Source organism: Vulpes lagopus, chromosome 8 (genome assembly GCF_018345385.1).
Source record: "Vulpes lagopus strain Blue_001 chromosome 8, ASM1834538v1, whole genome shotgun sequence".
Taxonomy (NCBI): Eukaryota; Metazoa; Chordata; class Mammalia; order Carnivora; family Canidae; genus Vulpes; species Vulpes lagopus.
This window is the reverse complement of record NC_054831.1, coordinates 126,288,740-126,303,545: the sequence shown is the minus strand read 5'-3', so window position 1 is coordinate 126,303,545 and position 14,806 is coordinate 126,288,740. Positions and strand designations below refer to the sequence as shown.

General features: G+C 42.8%; 1 protein-coding gene across 2 annotated transcripts in view; it reads left to right on the top strand.

Moving 5' to 3' along the window:
• The first annotated feature begins 1,155 nt into the window (after positions 1-1,155).
• CDC42 (cell division cycle 42) overlaps positions 1,156-14,806 on the top strand; it is a 47,580-nt gene continuing 33,929 nt past the window's right edge. The window contains exon 1 of one of the 2 annotated variants that reach the window (XM_041766698.1): positions 1,156-1,270. The gene's annotated coding sequence lies outside the window, so the exon portion shown is untranslated. The remainder of the gene's footprint in view (positions 1,271-14,806) is intronic. The other variant, XM_041766697.1, reaches the window with a different exon arrangement.

Sequence of the window (14,806 nt, the reverse complement as noted above, 5' to 3'; positions counted from 1 at the left end):
GTTTCATTTGAGAGGCAAAGATACTCACAATGTAGTTTTGAAAGAGAAAAAACAGAGTACAATCAGTTTTTGTGCAATTAGATGCGTTACAGGTCTCTACATATCTGGAAAGGTGTACACCAAAATGTTAATATTTTGTAGGGATAAAAAAAATATTTTGTAGGGATAGGATCACAGGGAAGCTTCTCTTCTGACTTCTCTATAACCTTCTGATAGTGTAGTATGACAGTGTAGTGATCAATTAGAGCCAGCACCTTGGGTCCAAGTCCCAACTCTGTCACTGCCTGGCTTGGCAACCTGGGGGCAATTCCTTAATACTTCTGAGCCTCACTTCACGCATCGATGAATGGTAACGGTTCTTAACCGATAGGGTAGTTGTGAGCATTACATTAGCTACTATTACGTGCACAGCTGTTAGCACCAGGCCTGTAGTAAACACTCAAAAATGTAGTTATTCTTCCTGTGCAATCGAAAAGCCCAGAAGAAACTATGACTGTTATATCAGATGTATTGGAAACAGGTGTCTTGCTTGGCCAACTATCTGTGCTGGTCAGCAGTAAATGGCATCGTTATTAAGCGATTTTCCTGGGGAAACACCTGAGACGAAGATGGAGCGTTCGGATTCTCCCGAAGCTCGCGCACTAGCAAGGGCGGACAGGTGATAAGCAGGTGCTGGGAGCACAGGGTGAGCAGAGGAAGGAGCCAGGGGAAAGAGTGCGAGGCCTTGTGGCAGGAAGTCCCGAAACCAAGATACTGCCTAAGCGTCTGGGGCAAGGGACAGCGTGGTGCAGGCGGATGAGAAGCGCGCGAAGGATCCAAGGCAGGCAGGCCTGGGAGGGGGGTGTCCCAGGCAAGTAAGTCATTGCCTCCATGCAAGTCCAAGCCTCCGCCTTTTTTTTTTTTTTTTTTGCCAAAGAGGGAAGATAACGCTTCAGCCTCCGAAGGTTGAATGGAACAAGATCATTGTGGGTGGCCGAGCTTTGCAAACAGCGGTGGCTCAGCCGCTGAGCTTCTAGGCAGCCCCGCTGGCCGACGGCGCATGCGCGGTCGTCGGCGTGACCCTGGGCGGGGAGTGGGGGCGGGGGTGGGGGTGGGGGAGGGACTCAGGCCCCGCCTCCAACCGCTCGGCCCGGGCTCGCCTCTGGACCCCGCCCACTTCCGCGGGCACCCAACCCTGCGTCGCCTGCGTGCTGACGTCAGGCGCGTGCCCCTGTCCGGCAGCCGAGGAGACCCCGCGCAGTGCTGCCAACGCCCCGGCGGAGGAGCTGAGGTGAGTGCGGGGCCCGAGGCTCCCCGCGGGAGCGGCTCCCCCGCCGTCCCGTCCCCGCCGCGCGGCCCCCGGCCTGTGCCCGCCCGGGGGCGAGGCGAGGCGAGGGGAGCGTGTGTGGGGGAGGCACCCCGCCTCTGGGGCCCCGGGGAGCGCGGGGAGGGGTGCGCGCTCCTCGCGGCGCCGTCCGGGCTCGCGCGGGTCCGGGTTCTGTCAGGGAGCGGGGCGGGCGGGGGCGCTCGGCCGGCGGGACGTGCGCGGCCGGGGCGCGGGGCGCGGGCCGGAGGGCGCGGGCGGGGCCCGGCTGTCACCCGGCCGCGGCGGAAGGAAGGGGTCACACCCATCCCGGCCGCCTGGGGCCCCCTCCGCCCCGGCCGGGCCCCGCGGGCGCCGAGGGCGGGTGGCTCGGGCTCCCGGGCCGGGTGTGCCCCCCGCGCGCCCCGGCTCGGACTTCCTGCTTCTCCGGGCGCCGCCGCGGACATTTTGCGGCGGGGGGGGGGGGGGGCGGGGGGGAAGGGAAGGGAGGGGGGGAGGGGAGGGGAGCGGAACCGCGAGCGCGGCGGGGAGGCGGTGGCCCGGGCTGTGCCTGCGGCGCGCCCCCCTGCGCGCCCCCCCGCGCCCCCCCTGCGCGCCCCCCTCCGCGCCCGCAGGGCCGGGGGCCTGAGCCTCCAGCCTCCTTCATTCCAGCCTTCAGGTCGACTTCCTAGCACCATTTCCGCTCGCTTCTCCAGGTCTCCCCGCTCTCTTCAGCCGAGGCTTCCCTTTCAGGGAGTTACCTAAACCGCCTCTCGAAACTGCCGTTCGCCGCTTGCTCAATTCCTCTTATAAGGGAGAAATTTTCTTTGTTCGTTTTTTTTTTCCCCCCCTCCCCTTTAAGTCCAAGAGAAATGCAGTGTGGAGGATTACGTCATCGCAATATAAGGGGCGAGAGCTTTAACTCCTACAAGTCAGGGGCTCGCCGAATGAAGACAGCGTGTTTTTTTTTTTTTTGCAGCCTCCGTTGGGCGCTCGGTGGCACATCCTGCCGGCCTCCCAACGCACCGTGTGCATAAACGAGCTTTCTGAAACCTTTCCGGCTGCCTCACAAAGCATCTAAAAAAGCCAGGAAGGTTTAAAATCCTCCAGATCAGCCCGTGCCAGGGAGTCTAGCGTTAAGACAACCCCTCCTCCGGCCGCTTGTGTAGGCAATAACTTGAAAGATCCCTTTGCAGTCGAATGGAGTGACCCGTGGGAGCCTCTCTCTGGTCCAAAATGACTTTTCCGAGGCTGCTCAACGTCCCCCATATGATGCACTTACTGATGCACAGTACAGACCTAAGTTGGCTCACGTGCACTCTGTGTGGCGAGGGGTGTGGTGGAAAGAGAATCATCAGTTTCCGCCCACCTTTCTTGCTAGACCAATTAATTTTGCCATCAAAAACGAATTTTGGATTCTTTACCAAAAAAAAAAACCCAACCAAACAAACAAACAAACAAAAAGCAAAAAAACCAAAACCACACGTAAATGACATTTTTCAGACTTTTGGGCGATTACAGTGTTTCTTCCCCAGCATAGTAGATACACCACCCCCCTCCCTCCTATTGTATATCCTTCATTGATTACTGGGATACAGCACAGAAAAATGTTAGCATTGTAGAGCAATTGTAGAGATCCCATTGTGTAATGGCATTGTTATAGGGTAGTTCATGTTGGAACAAGTATTTTCCTATTGTTCCTCTTATGTGTAGAGGGAACAGCGCTTGTTAAACGTTTAAAAGAAGAAGTTTAAATCCACTTCCTGTGGTGTATATGATTGGATAGGTATTGAGCTTGGATCTTCTGAAATACATTTGTCATAATGTGGTTATGTTGTTTTAAAAACACTCTCTGCTGAGCGTGTCTTGAGACTCTTCTACATTTAAGAAGTCTAAACATACATAACATCAGTTTGTATCTTCCCTTTCAAAATATATAGCAGAATAGTTTGCAGTTTTTAAACTCAGGCAAGGATTCAAGAGATTGATAGTTAAGTGAGTGTTAAAAATGAGCTGTTTTCCAGTAATTCCTTCAAGATCCGGAAGGTATCATCACATCCTCTTAAAATGTTTTCAGATACTAACTAAGACAGTTAAATTTAGTTTTTCGGGAATTTAAGGCCCATGTTACAGCAGCAGAGGTCAGGGGGCTTAAGTCAAATATCCACGAAATTCTTAAAGCACAACAAGACTAAATCTTGACGTTTTCTGTAATTTCAAGATTGGTTTTCCTTTATTCGGTTGTTTTTTATCCACTTAGAACTTTGTGGTCTGTTAGGCATTTCTAGTTATTTTTTAGTTGGTTACACTAATCAGATGTTTTGATCCAAAAGCTGTCACATATGGAAAACTTTGAAGTCCAATTTATTGTGCCTGTCTGGGAGTCGTGTTTATAGGCGTTCTTGGGAGTAAAAGATTGTTCTTTTATTTGTAGATACATTTTAGATGCATTTCTTTAGTGTTTTTAGGGTCTTTTTGAGAGCTTAGGGAACACAGTGAGAAGCACTTCAATCTACAAAGGCTTGCTCTGCAGGGGAAGGAGGGATTACTATTTTGTTAACTTAGGTCACATATATAGTTCTCTATATCCTATATTAAAGGGCTTCGTTCTAGGCTTTTATGATAATGCCTTATTCAGTGTTTGCTTTCAAAACTATTAGTGTTCTCTACCGGAATGTATCTGATGTGCGGACAGGACTTTGACCTGGCATGGTCTCCCCCGTGTCCCTAGCCCCTAGAATAGTGCCGTATGTATAGTAGTAGGTGTCAAGAAGTGTTTGTCAAGTGAGTGAATTTAATGAGATCTGTGGGTTAAGATTTTCTCTTTCTGCATATTCCATAGTCTTGTTTACTGTATTTCCTGAGGCTGGTGCTTGGTCAGCCATATCCGTATTCCAGCTCATTGAAGTGATGATTCCTAATCTACTCCTGCTTGATCTTATCCTTCTGTTTAGTCCAGTATCTTCCTCAGCTGTACTGTTTGGGCTGTTCACTGTCGGCTTAGAAAGTTTTTTCTGATGACCAGTTCTTGTTCTTCTAAAAATTATTTAGACTTTAATGTTAGCCTCTTTCCTCTATTTTCTTTTGTTTGCTGTTGCAGCTTATTTTTGCCGCTTTTTCCACCCTGCTCAACAGTATCAAATTCCTGGTCATGTTATGCTTTGTCCTTTACCAGTTTCTACTTTTAGTTACTCATCCTTTCAGTCCAAAATATTTTTGCTAAAGTAACTTTTGTTACTTGTTATTTTAGTTATGTCTGCTACTCCTGCTGTTGTAAGTCCCGGATGTCAAAACTTTTTTTTACTAGTTGTCCCTGGGACATTGGTCTCAAAAAGCTTGTGCATGAAGTTAAACCAGGTGTGTGTGTGTGTTTTATTTTTTTATTTTTATTTAAAGATTTTTATTTATTTATTCATGAGAGATAGAGAGCAGAGACACAGGCAGAGGGAGAAGCAGGCTCCATGCAGGGAGCCTGATGTGGGACTCGATCCCGGGTCTCCAGGATCATGCCCTGGGCCGAAGGTATGTGCTAAACTGCTGAGCCACCCAGGGATCCTCATGGGTGTGTGTGTGTGTTTTTTTTAAATTTAGGATTTTATTGTTCATTCATTCATTTATTTATTTATGATTTTATTTTTAAGTAGTTTCTGTACCCAATGTGGGACTTGAACTCACAACCCCAAGATCAAGAGTTGCATGCTCTACCAGCCAGGTGCCCCGTGAAACCAGGTGTTTTCCTTCTTTAAAAAATATTTTAGGAGCGCCTGGGTGACTCAGTTGGTTAAGTGCCTGAGTCTTGATTTTGGCTCAGGTTGTGATCTCAGGGTAGTGAGATTGAGCCCTGCGTTGGGCTTGGTGGTCAGTTCTCAGTCAGCTTGAGATTCTCTCTTCCTCTGCCCCTTCTCCCACTCGTGTGTGCGTTTTCTCTCTCAAATAAAATAAATTACAAAAAATACTGTAGAAAATATTTCTTTGGCCATCTGTCACCTCTGTTGCTCACTCAGTTCTTTAACTTGCGCATCGATTTCTCCAAAAGTAAGTCATTTTGGTTTGCCATCTTAATTCTGCTATCTTGGGAGCTATACTGCTAGTATCGTAATTAAAGGTATAGACTCTCGAATCAGCTTGCCTGGGTTCAAATCTTGCTATTTACTAACTGTGCAAAGTAATGTCTTTGTGAAATCAGGTTTACCTTCTGTAAAATAGGGCCAGCAATAGTCCCTACCTCGCAGTGTTGTTATGAGAATCAAATCAGTTAATCTTTGTGAAGTACTTAAGACAATTCACTGGCACATACTAAGTGCTCTGTAGGCGTTTGTTCTTGTTATCATTACCACCTCTCTTAGGCCCTCGTGTTTGAGAAGCTGAGTTTTCCCCCCAAATCAAAATTTTAATAACTGTCCCTTCCCTAGATTAATCTCATGAAAGTGTAAAAATTAAGTGAAGATTGTTACCTGCTTTAAGTTTTTGTCCACTATCTTAACTAGTGTTACATAAATGAGAGTGTATAATCAAATACAATGTGTGGACTATGGACCAGAAGCATAAGATCACCTTGGAATTCCATCCCAATCCCACTGAATCAGATTTTGCATTTTAATGAGATGCCCACATGATTTTTATGCACACTAAATTTTGCAGCATGCTCTTAAAGACTGCTAGAGTGATGTCTTATGGGATTTCAGAAATAGCATTGAGTGCTTTATTTTTATTTTTCTTCCTACTTAAGTATGAACTGGTTTCTTTAAGGCAGTGTACCAGAATTTATTGCAAGGATCCTAATCTGAAAGTGGGTGAAACCAGTGTGGCATTTAAATAAGTGAGTTATAGTGTCTTGTCTAAAGTGTAGAGTCACCTCATGTCTGTGCTCACTGTCGAGTATAAAGTTGTTAAAGTACAACTGCCCGCTTAGTACTAATTAACCATAACTTCTAGTGTAGAATATCAGTTACACATTTGAACCTAAATGATGTTTTATTGAAAACATTGTTAGGAAGAGCCTGTGCTCAGGATAATTCCTATAATTGTTGGATAATTCCTAAATGTTGGCATTTAGCTGGTGAAATATAACATCTTTTCTGTTTTCTTTCCTAAAATAAGCCATATCTCTAATCTCAAGAGAAAATAGTGATAATAAAATCTAGTCTTATTTAGCTGCCATCCTTTTTTCTTTTTTAAGATTTTATTTTTTTATTCATGAGAGAGACAGAGAGAGAGAGAGAGGCAGAGACACAGGCAGAGGGAGAAGCAGGCTCCATGCAGGGAGCCTGATGTGGGACTCCATCCCGGGTCTCCAAGATCACGCCCTGGGCTGAAGGTGGCACAAACCGCTGAGCCACCCGGGCTGCCCAGTCATCTTTTTTTTTTTTTTTTTTTTTTTAAAGGATTACATCGCATTTTTCTCTAGTAACTTTTCCTTCAACTATTTGGTGTAGGAAGTCCACCAGCACTATCCTTGTGCAGTATGTGCTTTAGAGTATTCCTAATCCTTTTCAAATCAAGACAAAAGTAGAAAAGTATTCGTATGCCACATGGAAGTGAATGGATGAGGCTCTTCTTGGCTGGCTAGGCATGTTACAGACCCCAGGAGAGTTGGAGAGCAGTGTCTCAGACACACCTGTGTCCATTCTGTATCAGGTGGCAGTATGAAGCCATCTAGTGTTGGATATTAAGGCACAACCGTCTTTTCAGCTAAAAAGATGATCACTGTTTGCTACTCCTTGTGGAAACAGAAGAGATTGAGAACAGACCAAATGAAGAGAAAATGAAGCCGGTGTGTGTGTGTGTGTGTATGTGATGGAGGTAGAACATAAGAACGCTGTGTTAATTTGTGTTAAGGAGTTGGAGTTAAAGATAGCTTGTAGAAGAAAGCATAAGCAAGGTTTCAGCTACAATCCATTTGTTTTGTTGATAGGCAGTTTAGGAGTATTTGAAATTTGGTTTGCTTTGAAATCTTTTTAAAAGCAGACGAAGAGAAATGGGAAGTAATTCAGTAAAGTTCCTTAGCAAGTAATTGTTGGGATTTTCATTATACAACCGCACTGTAGCGACTGGTATTTATTTCACTAGCTGAATGCTATTTTAGAGGAGCTTGATTTTAGAATCTTTTGAGGTGGAATTAAACATCTATATATCAATTAATTCCTAGAAAACCATATTTTTATTGTGGAGTTTCGCAGGTTTTAAGTAAATTAATAGATCTTATTTTTAAAAATATTTATTTTTAGAGAAAGTGAGGCGACCCGGGAGGAGGGGGCAGAGGCAGAGGGAGAGAGAGGGAATCTTAAGCAGAATCCACACTGAGCATAGGGCTCAATCTTAGCACTCTGAGGTCATGACCTGAACCAAAATCAAGAGTCCAACGTTCAACTTGACTGAGCCACCCAGGTGCCTCAGACTTAGATTTTTTTTTTTTAAATAAAGATTTAATTTATTTATTCATGAGAGACAGAGAGGCAGAGACACAGGCAGAGGGAGGAGAAGCAGGCTGCATGCAACGAGCCCGATGCGGGACTCCATCCCAGGAATCTGGGTTCATGCCCTGAGCCAAAGGCAGATACTCAACTGTTGAACCACCCAGGCATCCCACACTTAGATTTTAGAATGTAAATTTTCAGTTATCAGATAACTAGGAAAAAAATGAGTAGTTCCTATGATTATTAGAGTCCTAGGGTTTAAATCAATATCTGATACCCTCATTTCAGAAAGTGTCCAAGTAGAATAAATAATACCAAGTATAATCTATGGAAGTTTGAATTGTTTTAGGGTCATGTTATTTATTTGCTCTGGTCACCATGGGGCCAAGGGGAATGTTAGATCATCCTGAGAGTTTATAAACCAGTAGAAATGGGGTAGGGGATAATTTTAATGTTAAGAGTAATGCCTGTGTTTTTCTAGTGTGTTTCAGAATGCCTGAGAGATAGTTTCGGGGGGGGGGGGGGATGACAACAGGTTGGAAACCATAGTCATTATATCCCCATCTTGGAAATTCCTAATCTATGTTTATTAAAGGTTCAGAGAAGTTAGTTAGGAGTCTCTTTAATTCAGTGTTTCTTTTTTTTTTTTTTTTTTTTTAAAGATTTTATTTATTTATTCATGAGAGACACAGAGAGAGGGAAACAGAGACACAGGCAGAGGGAGAGGGAGAAGCAGACTCCATGCACCGGGAGCCCGACGTGGGATTCGATCCCGGGTCTCCAGGATCGCGCCCTGGGCCAAAGACAGGCGCCAAACCGCTGCGCCACCCAGGGATCCCTAATTCAGTGTTTCTTAAGCTTGTTTAATGGAGCCCCCCCCCCCCCCCTTTTTTCTTTTTTCCCCTGCTCTCATGAAACATCCTTTAAAGTTTTGAGGAAATGGACTGGGAGGCATGGTGTCTAGTGGTTTATTAATCTCTATTAGAGTCCAGGAATATTGGTATGACCAAACAATGCTTGTGGTGGGTAGAAACATAGGAACAATATTCTTAAATTTCTGAAGCATGTGAACGATAGAGACTTCAGCAGAGGCTGTGGATGATCTGTTTTTGGTGTATTAAGTAAGCCCCACTTGAGACATTTGCATAGAATTTGCTAATTTGCAATTTCTTGGGATTGAACTGAGTATGTTATATATAAAACACATCTTTGTGTGTTATATATAAAACACATCTTTGTGCACTCTGGGCAAGTGGCTCCATCTTAACTTAAAATTGGGGCAAGGTATTGGAAGGGAGAAGCAGACCAATATTAGGAACTGGGGAAGTGATTGTCCAGTGACTGCGAGGAAATGCTCTGAAATGGGGTCACGATCTCCAGTTTCTTTTGTTCTTGAATCAGTTATCCTAGTTACATTATTTTACTGCTTTCCAATATTCTGAAAAGCTTGCCGTAATTTCAAAGCCAACCTTTCAATGTTCTGGAAATCATAGAATTCATAACTGTTGTTTTTGTGATCCAAAAAATTTGTGAAGTTTTTAAAAAATAATTGTTCAAATATATGAGAAATTAAGTTTTTAAGGAGCTTGTACAGTAGTCTGTAAAGTCTTTGTATTTTACCATTTGACCTTTTTTTTCTTTGCTTTCTCTTCCTTGTCACACATACTGCCCCTCCCTGCCCCCAAGAAAAACCCCTACCTCAGATCCTGTCTTTTTAGTTTTTTTTTTTTTTTCCTAGTTGCACCTAATACATGGCAGTGAAAGTATATTATCCTAAAAACTTATCCTTGGTTCTAGTTAAATCAGAGCCAGGAAAAATAATTTTACTTATAACTGTGTTGCTAGTTATCCAAGAGATGAGAGAGAGGGGAAAGATATAATTTTATATATTCAGGTCAGGGTTAGATACTCAGGTTAGGCTGTCTTCTTAAAAAAAATTACTATTTTTTAGTAATTGGGGACATTTTCTTCAGGAGGAAGATCAATTTCTGTCCTGAATGTGACATGTGTTAAAGATAAAAAAGTTTGTTTTCTGCTGAAACCAGATTGTTTATCTCTGCTACTTTCATTTGGAGAAATTGGTATAAGTTTTGTTCTTATAAAATATAAATCTCTCTCTCTTTCAGTCTCTATTTTTAATATGAAAATGAGATGATTCTTTACAAATATTAAAAAAAAAAACCACCACGTAAAAATCTATCTAAAAAAAGAAGCAATACATAGAAGCAGCTTTTAAAAATGGAACTAATCAATGGTAAAGATTTTTGTGAAGACCTAAATTCTAGAGATAATTTTTTGGCAGTTTTGTGATTGATTCTTTAAGTTCATTATACACTGTATCAATGAACTTAAATCTAAGTGAATTGTTCCAAAATTAGACTAGATATATTTTCATTATCTAGAACTACTGAGTGTATAATATACACTATTTCACTGTGGTACAGTTGCCATCACAGTGTGATAAACGTAATTCTTAGGGATGTTGTTTTTTTAGGAGTTTTTGTTTTGCTAGTTTAAAACTTGGTAGAATTGGGTATTCCTAGAACAGAGGACAGAGTATAATACTAAGTGGTTTCAAACACTTGGTGTTAACTACTTCAGCTAGTTCAGGTTGTGGACTTGACTTACACCTTAGGAATTTGAGTTTTCTCTTCAGAAGGGTAGCAATTAAATTTTTTGTTTTTCATTTTTTTGTCCAAATAGTAACAGAAGAGGGTTTAAGAGCCTAGAGGACCCATTAAAGGGGATATTCTGAGAACAAAGAACAAGGTTGTTGACCTGCTGCATTGCTCACCCATACTGTCTTACTAGTTTATGAATTGAGCAACTATTTGAGTGCCTGCTCTGTGTCAGTCACTTTTCCAGGGGTTGGGGATATAAATGAAATAGGCCCAAGCAAATCTCTGCCCTCATGATTTACATCATAGTGTATGAGTTGGAGATTAGTGTTTGGAGAAAAGCAAAGAAGGGGAGGATGATAAGGGAGGGCTGGTGGTCAGGTACAGTGGAATGCAATTTGGTTGCAATTTAAAATAACTTAGAGGAGTTCTCCAAAATGACATTCAAGCAAAGACCTGTGAGGATGTGACTGAGCTATCCAGGCAAGAGCATTCTAGAGGGAGCAACTGCAATGACCTTTTTTTTTTTTTTTAAGATTTTATTTATTTGAGACAGTGTGTGCACCCACATGGGGGTGGGAGTGGCAGAGGGAGAAGCAGATTCCCTGCCACCATGCAGGGAGACTGAAGTGGGACTCTAGCCCGGGACCCCGGGATCATGACCTGAGCCGAAAGGCAGACAAGCTTAACTGACTAAGCCTCCCAGGCACCCCCGTAACCGGTTATAATCAGTAACAAACTTGAAAATTGAAAATTAAGCAAGTGCATTTTGTAATGCATTTAGATTACCATTTTAGTAGCTTAGTTTCCCAAAATATGGTGTATGTGTATAATTAACCTGAGAAACAATTGATGGTCAAGGTAGAAGTTTGTGCTTTGATGCTGTTGCTTTTGGTTTCAAAGTGCTCTTGAAAAGGCAGATTGTTGCCAACACATATTGGTTATTTTTTAGAGTATTTGCTACTCTATCTTTATTATTTTTGTGTCTCTTGCTTATAGTGGATAAAACTACACTTGAGCTGCTGTGCAACCATGCTGAAACGTCTGTCCTTATGTCCTCATGTCGGCTGTACTGCATTGACACCGACTGGTGCAGATGTTACAGCCTCTCTTACTCTTTGTCAAACTATTCCTTGAAATATATGGTTGAATGCTTCTGTAGAAGTTCACCCCATTAACAATAAATTCCACATCAAAGTTGTTAGAAATTTGGTAGATTTAGAGTCTTGGTAATCTTATGTTTTAAAAATACGGCTTGTGGTTTATAAGACATACTGTACGATAATCTAAATGAAGGTACCGTACGTCTGCCTCATCAAGTGTAACAAAAGTCATGCATTAGGTTTGTGGTTGGCATCTCACTTGGTAATTTTTCCAAAGAAAGATTCTCTGCCATTCACTTTACAGTGCATATTGTTGCCTTGGTAATATAGTGACTTATTTTTTGCTGCAAATGTATACTTGTATGTGGGATTTCTGATACAGGCTGGCACATGATTTCATCCTTGATAGACTTAGGACCAAATTACTGTGTACTGATTGTGAAAAGGCTATTCTTTTGTGTGGTTTCTTACAAGAGAGCTTAAGAACATATAGCCTGACCTTAAGATTTCTTCTTCTAACTTCTCCATCTGGTGTACAAACCAATCATCTGATTTCCTAAACTAAAAAACTTCCTAATAATTGACCATATTCTTAAACCCATCCTCCACTCCCACACCTCAAGTATTTCTTCTCTTTTTCCATGCTACTACCCTAGTGCAGATCCTTCATTTAAATCGTAGCTTATTAAAGTAGTTTCTTAGCTGAGTTCTTTTCTTATCTGGTTACCTTTGACAGTCCACCTTGGACTACAGGTACAAGATTGATAGTCGAAAACAAAGCTGTTCTTCGTAAGAAATGGTAGCCTTCTGGTTCCCACCTAGGTTAAATGAAAACTCCTCTGCTTAGCTTTTAGAGTATGACTTGGACTTACCCATTTTAAAAATTTCTTCCACTTTGCAGGCTGGCACTACCTGTACTCATTCTACTGATACTCCATGTGACTAGAGATTTATTCTCACATTCTTCTAGACTACTCTTCCCTATTAATTATTATTATTCTTTTGAAAATCTGTGGCACTTGTAGTTTATAGTGTAGTTTTGTTAGCAGACTACTACAGCTGTGTTCCCCTGTAATGCTTATAATCAGTAAAGTATATGATGTGATATATGATGTATATAAAGCTATTTTGCATACTGTTTGGCACAGAGTTGGTATTCAGTAAATTATTGAAATGTTTTGAAGGCCTTTAAAGGCAGGGTTTCTGTCTTACCAAATGTAGTGCTATAACAGGCACTTAAATATCTTGCTTAGAGTTAATAGAGTTGTTTCTTGGAGGAACAGAAGCCTATTGTAACATGCTCTAGGTCCCAGCTTGTGTCCTGATGCAGGGAAGATTGGGTCAGATCTGTTAGGTGCCTGAGTCTTGTTTTTTAACTGACCCCCATACACATGCCAACACAGCTCCTGTTTAATTCCTTTTGCTTTTTTTTTTCTTTTTTCTTAATACATGAGAACTCAACATTTTAACAGTGATAATATGTTTGTTTTTAAAGATTTCATTTTGAGAGAGAGTGTGCAAAGGTGCGCACACGAGTCAGGGGGAGGGGCAAAGGGAGAGGAAAAGGCTTGGTGGGGAGCCCAACCGCAGGCTATCCCAGCACCCTGGGATCATGACCTGAGCTAAAGGCAGATGCCTGTTTGAGCCACCCAGGTGCCCCAATAATATATGTTTTTAATAATATTGTGTTGTTATGTTGGTAGTCTTCGTGACTATTTTTAATACGCACAGCATTTCATCCTGTGGTATTCTATTACTTAATACCTTTTTCTTGTATTAACTATTTTAATGTTATAGTATTCCATTGTATTTTGATAAAGTATTTTCTTCATTTTGGATAAATTATTTGAAGTGGAATTTTTAAAATTTTTTATTTATTAAAGATTTTATTTATTTATTCATGAGAGACACAGAAAGAGGCAGACACACAGGCAGAAGGAGAAGCAGGCTTCATCCCGGGACCCTGATGTGAGACTTGATCCCTGGACTCCAGGATCACACCCTAGGCCAAAGGCAGGCACTAAACTGCTGAGCCACCCAGGAATCCCTGGAATTATTTTTTTAAAGAGGGATACAAATATTTTGAGAGGGCCCGATGGAGGGAAAGAGAATCTCAAGCAGACTCACCACCAAGCAGATGGAGCTTGATCCCAGGATCCTACGCTGAAGTCAAGAGTTGGATGCTGGGATCCCTGGGTGGCGCAGCGGTTTGGCGCCTGCCTTTGGCCCAGGGCGCGATCCTGGAGACCCGGGATCGAATCCCACATCGGGCTCTGGGTGCATGGAGCCTGCTTCTTCCTCCACCTGTGTCTCTGCCTCTCTCTCTCTCTCTGTGACTATCATAAATTTAAAAAAAAAAAAAAAAAAGAGTTGGATGCTTAACCATCTGAATCACCCACGTGCCCTATGTACTTTGCATTTTATTTTATTATTTTATTTTTTTAAAGATTTTATTTATTTATTCATGAGAGACACAGAGAAGCAGAGACACAGGGAGAGGGAGAAGAGGGCTCCTCACAGGGAGCCGGATGTGGGACTCCATTCCCAGACCCAGGATTGCACCCTTGAGCCCAAGGTAGATGCTCAACCTCTGAGCTACCCGGGTGTCCCTTATTTTTTTATTTTAAAGATTTTATTTATTTATTAGTATGAGAGTGAGAGCGTGAGCAACAGTGCACGAGGAGGAGGAGGGACAGGGAGAAGCAGACTCACTGCTGAGCGGAGAGATCCAATGCAGGGCTCAGTCCCAGAGCTCTGGGATCATGACTGAGCTGAAGGCAGATGCTTAATCAACTGAGCCATCCAGGGGCCCCATGTACTTTGCGTTGTTTTTTTTTTTTTTTTTTTAATTTTTTATTTATGATAGTCACAGAGAGAGAGAGAGAGAGAGGCAGAGACACAGGCAGAGGGAGAAGGCAGGCTCCATGCACCGGGAGCCTGATGTGGGATTCCATCCGGGGTCTCCAGGATCGCGCCTTGGGCCAAAGGCCGGCGCCAAACCGCTGCGCCACCCAGGGATCCCTGTACTTTGTGTTTTAAAAACAATACATTTGGGGGTCTTCCTTGTTGACACTGTATTAGTTTGCTAGGGCTGCCATAACAAAGACTAGAATAGGTGATTTAAATAGTAGAAATTTATTTCCTGACAGTTCTGGAGGTTAGAAACCCAATATCAAGGTGTTGACAGGGCTTGTTTCATCTGAGGACTTCTCTCGGCTTATAGGTAACTGATTTTTAGTGTCTGCACCTGGTCTTCCCTCTTTGTGTACTAATCTTTTAAGGATACCAACTATGTTGCTTTAGGGCTCACCAGTATGACCTCATTTTACCTTACTTTAAAGGCCCTGTCTCCAAATACAGTCAATCATATTTTGAGGTACCAGGGGC